Raw genomic sequence first — 5,818 nt, 5'->3', positions numbered from 1 at the left:
GAACCACAGCTTACATACAGAAGTGATGAGAATGACGTAAGCTAAAGGTGTTATCTGTGGCCTATTTTAACTTGTACCTTGTTCCTACTTCTTGGCATTCGCAGTGCGGTTGGTTTGGTGGGCAGTTGTAGGCCTAAGGGAGTTTGTGCAGAATGGACTAGGGGGAATATTACACAGTATATGCTATTGTGGTTTAACCCCAGTCAGCAGCTAGGTCCATGCAGCTGCTCCCTCCCTCCCTGCCCTCTCCCCCCGCCCCCAGTTGGGCAGGGAGAAGAGGGAGAAAAGGAGGGGAAAGGAGAAAAATCTCGTGGGTTGAGATAGAGACAGTTTAATAGAACAGTTACGGAAGAAGAAAACAACAACAATAACAACAACGGTAAAAGAATATACAAAATAAATTGATGCAATACAAGTCTCTCTTACCACCTGATGATCGGTTGCCCAGCTTGTCCCAAGCAGTGATTGGAGATCCCTGCCTGCTAGGCAACCCCCATTTATGTAATGAGCATGGTGTCTGTGGTATGGAATACCACTTTTGCCAGCTTGTCCTGTCTATGCTCCTCCCAGCGGAAACCACGGCAGCTCTACAGTTTCACATGCCTTCCCTCACTAAGGAATGTCATGCGCAATCCGATCTTTACACTGAAATCTGCTTGGTAGGACGGAGTTGACTTATACCATGGTCTTTTGTTCAAGTATCTCAGAAGGAAAATGTCATTTCTCAATTTGATATCTAAGTGACTGGTAATGATTTTAAACTATCCAGTGACAAAAGGAAATAGATATAATGGTCCTTTGCTTGAACTGCTATAGTCCAAGCATATGTCTTTTGAACCAAAGTGGGTTGTGAAATATTTGGGAAGCTATTAAATTTGACATGTAAACATTATGTCTTTGAAGTCAAGATTTCAGTGGATGTTCACTTCTAGGTGGGCTTTGGAAGAATGCTGTCAGGTGAAGTGAAGCTGGCTTGGATTTGAAGACAGACACCCGAATCATCAGATACAGCACTTGGACCACACTCAGAGGTGTTGCCTGGACCCAGGTTTGGCCAGCTGCCGGTCATCTAGACACTGATCTCAGGCAGAGATTGTGAAGAGTTATGTCTAGTGCAGATGAAATGCCAGGCTGGGTGTTTCCTTCAAATTAGTGGCCCTGCAACTTCCATCATCTTCCAGCCTCTTTCTCTAGCTTCCCATGGGTGGTGAATAACATGGAAAATTCATGTGGGACTGTGCAGGCAAAGACCCCAGGGGACAGCTGCCAGTGATAGTCTTTGGGGTTTGCCCTGGAAGAGTTTTTTGATGCTTGCGGTCTCTTGAAGGCAGGAAAGGAGCAGTTAGTGAGTGAGAGCATTCACGGCAGAGAATCAGCTCAGCCTGCTTTTGGAGAGGAGGCTTGACACTGAAAAGCAGTCTCAGAAATTTCTGCTCCTGAAATGGACACGACTACTCTCGTCACAGTAGGCAGATTATTGTAAACTTCAGGCCAGGCCAGCACTAAGGCGAAGAGGGTCTGATGTAGTTGAGCTGCCTGTTGAAAATTGCCTCTAACACACTTTGCTCTTTGCCTTTATTGTACACAGTTCTAAGAGTTACTGTCAGCTTTGTGCAAGCCAGACAGGTGACTTTTCCTTCTCCCTTTGAATCCTCTTCCATGGGCTCTCTCCTAGCATCTGGCTTGAGCCCAAGTATGGATTCTACTGAGTTAGTGGCACCCATCTGTGAGGGGTGGTCTCTTTGTCCGAAACAAGCTTGGCTGTCTGGGCTCCCTGGAGTGCCTGTGGTTCTGGTGAAGGAAAGCTGAAAACTGCTGGTGGTATCCACCAATGTCGTTCATGCTTTCAGCAGAGCTAATATAGGTGGGACAGTAACATACTGTTAATGGGTTGGGCTTGGTTCACTACTTTTGATTTCCAACAGTGTGCAATGTTTATAGACTCTGGCTTTTTCTTATTCTTTAAAAGGGGAAACTACCTGTAACAAATCAGCAAAGCCCATTTAACTATAAAACAGATGGAAAGAATGTCCTTTTTTGATAGGAGTTATATGTAGGATTCACAGCTATTTTCTTTAATATCACATTTGTCTTTGTTCCTGTCATGCATTTCTGGTTAGATGGCAATAGACTTGGATGTAAAATTGGGAATTCCCAGGTTCAAAGCTCTCCTTACAAAGTCTAATACCCCTTTTTAGCCATCTTATGTGCAGAGAAAAAAAAATCCAGATAGAGAAAAAAAAAGGCAGGAAACTCGTTGGATCAAGTCTGTCCCTTGAAGAATATTGCTGTCTTCAGAAGAATTGCAGAAGGCATGAATTTAGTTTATTATGTCTTGAGCCAGCTGATACACTACATTATTTTGTCATAGTTCAGTGCACGTGCATTTAATCAAAACACTATACAGGTCAAAGAGGCAATTTTCCCCACTGTACTTCAATTACAGACACCTATTGTGAAAATCCTTGGGCTAGCTGCCTGAAAATGCCATTTTCCATAGCCCTCAGAATTTATTTCCCTGTTTCCTGTGGGCAAGTCATCCAATTGCTCAAAATTGCTGGGTAAAAGTTCTCTAGTTTTTTGAAATTACTACAGTGAAATTACTGTAAGATCTGTCTTTGAATCTTCATTTTCTTCTGCAGCTCCATAAATTTTTTTAAAAAATCAGATTTGCACAAATTCTAGTCTGGCTTCAGCAAGGAAAACAGAGGTTAACAAGTACTCTCTGTCTCTCCATCAACCCCCTTACATAGCTGTGGCTTTTTTAGTAGAGACAGGTGAAACAATGCTTCTCTATGGAGTTTAGGTAAATGTGTATGGCATGTTTTTGAGAATGTTACAATTTTTCACAGCATCACAGCAGAAGTGATCTGTAAAAGGTCACTGTAACAATATAAAAAGAATATTTAAGTTATTAAAATGGAAGACAGATAACATCTTGTCTTACCTAAATTTAATCATCTCCTTTATGAGCCACTCGGATGAGAAAAATATTTCAAGCAATACAAAGTGGCAGCTGTGTTTAGTGACTTATGACATAGACACAGTTTGTGTCCTATAATACATTGCTAATATCGACATCATGAAATTATGTAAAAATGGCCATGTAAAAGGCACTAGCCACATTCAGAATTGAAATGATTTACCAATGCTATAGAATTTTAAAGCATCTCATTAAAAACATCATGTATTTTATTAAAAAAAAAGGTGTTTTGGCTAAACTGGTTTCTCGCCATCAAATTAATGCCCAAACACAAGAGTTTTTGAGGCAGCAGTGCTGTTTACTGGAGAAATGAGCACTTCCAGATGTGCCTCTCCACCGCCCATGTCTGAAGCATGCAAGTGCTCAACCTGTGCCTTTGCAGGGATATCACCTTTGGCGTGGGCAGACGTGTAAGGGACCTGCTTTGAGGGCACGATTTCTTGCGCGGTTCCCAGCTGCTAGTAGGATACTGCACTGCTCACCCACTGCTAAGCATTGCTGTTGTGATGCTGTCCACAAAACTGCTTCACTCCCACTGTAAAATAAGAGATTTACATATCTGTACATGTAATTGTAAAAAGTGACGGTACTTACAAAAAACATGTGAAGAATAAATTGATGCATTACATTTGGAATTGAAGTCTTTTGTAAATAAAAAATTAGTAAGATTTGTTTTTACAAGTTTTTTATTTATTTGAAGCTTCCAAATCAGTCTAGTGCTGCCCTAGGAAACATTACTAGGTTGCTGAAGACAAAGGTGATAACTTGGTAAGGGAGAAAACTAGCAGGAGAAAACTAGCAGTAGATTATGGGGTAGTAGGAAATGTACCTGCATGGCAACAAGCAGTGAACTTCAATAGCCTTCTGATATGTCACATAGACCTCTTTTTATTTCACTCAAAGACTTAAAAGTCCCAATCATAACTCACCTCTCTGGTTAGGAAACATTTTAATTTTTAGTAGCTATATTTTACTAAAAAAGAAAAAGCAAGAGATAATGACATATGCCTTGGAAAGAGAAACATTTACATTTCATTCTAAGAACTTTCTTCAGATTTTGATAAATAGAGAAAAAAAAAAGCAATGTAATCTCAGTCATAATTCAGTCAACATTTACTGCTGTGTTTTAACAAGTAAGGATTGTTATAGTCAGCACTCTCCTTGCATGGAAAGCTTCATGTTTATTGAGCAACTGAAATTTGCCTTTCCTTTCCTTGGGATCTAGATTTTTGGATTTATTGTATGCAGAAGATTAGTAGCAGTAATAGTAATGTGAAATCATGTAATAGAGAGTAGATTATGATAGAAAGTAAAATAATTCAGATATATAAGCTCCAGTAGAAGTCTTTACAGCCAGAATAAAAGATTTGCATTTTTTTTCCTTTTGTTGGATTTGTAAAATGTACTTGTAGAGTTTTAGTCTTGTGTCATAAAGTAGCCTGGTAAATCTACAATTCTAAAGCCAGCTATTGTGATTATTGTTCTGGAAGGCTACTGGGTTTTGGCATCACCGCTTATGAATAGGGACAGTAGTTGCTGTAATGAAAATATGTCAGTGAGATTGTAGAGTGGATCCATACGACATGCTGCTTACTATAAACTTGACTGGTTGGGTATTCTTCTGGATGTCATCCCCCAGGAAAGCATGCACAAACATGCCAGCCCCTCCAAAGGATGTAACCTTGTCTTCATTGTACTAGAGCCCCAAAGAAATCACTTAAAGAGCTTACATCTGAAACCAAACAGGTTGGATGCCTCCCAGAGCGTCACACACAGAGTGCAGCTCATAATTATATTCATGGTTGATACATCCTGGGCCAGAGTGTCCTGCTCTTGCGCTCAAGGCACTGATAACTGCACAGCTGGCTGCCATTTTCTTGCAAGGTAAATTTTATATAAAACCAGAACATAAGAGTTATTCAGGTTAAGACATAGGTAAGCTGAAGTACCCCTCGCATTGAAGAATGCGAAGATCAATATTAGGGTGCACCTACTGTGTGCCTTTAAATGGAAGAGGAAGGGATAAAATGAAATGTTCTCTTTCCTTGCAACTTCATAACTTCATCCTTCTTTTCCTGAGGAAGCAGGTAAAGAAAAAAAAAAGATCACATCAGAGGAAGCCTGAATTCAAAATCTAAAACTAGGTACTTTTGTTGTATATTGAAATAAGAATTTGAAATTTAAAAATATGCATTTAATTCAGTCAATTTTGTTGAAAAAAATATTTGCATTACTAAAAAAATAATAATCAGCTAGTTATAACTGAGAAATTACTTCATTACAAACATGGTAGCACTTTGGACCCCTGTTGGCGAAGGATGTTTGACTGTGCTATAGGGCTGGTTGGACGCTCAACAGAAGGCAGTCAGAAGGGGGAGAGAACTGCAGTAGTTCCAGTAGAAAGTGGGTTTTGGCTTGAACTTACTTGAAAGCCTAAAAGACTGATAAAAAGAGTGTTGTTTGTGAAGCTTGAAGATATCCCTGTGATCAGAATCACAAGGCACAGCAAGCAAGTCATATTTAATCCTTTGATACCGGTAGTGGCCAGGACAGTCCATGCAGCCTTCTTCCTTTCCTTCTATTTCCCCATCAACATAGGAAAATTGACAGGGATCACAATCCCTCTGGGTTTTTTTTGTTTGTTTGTGGGTGTTTTTTTGGTGTTTTTTTTTTTCTTTTTTTTCCTTTTTTCCCCCCTGTGCACACAAGAGCAGCAGGAAGCAACGCAGGAGAATATCATCACTTAATCCCTGTCCTCAACCAGACAAAAGTTTAATAAATATGTATTGCAGCAGGATGAAATTCAAATGTTAGACAAGCCTAGGATACAGTCAG

This window comes from Charadrius vociferus, unplaced genomic scaffold, assembly GCF_000708025.1.
Source record: "Charadrius vociferus isolate BGI_N301 unplaced genomic scaffold, ASM70802v2 scaffold581, whole genome shotgun sequence".
NCBI classification, from domain to species: domain Eukaryota; kingdom Metazoa; phylum Chordata; class Aves; order Charadriiformes; family Charadriidae; genus Charadrius; species Charadrius vociferus.
This window is presented reverse-complemented; position numbering follows the sequence as displayed.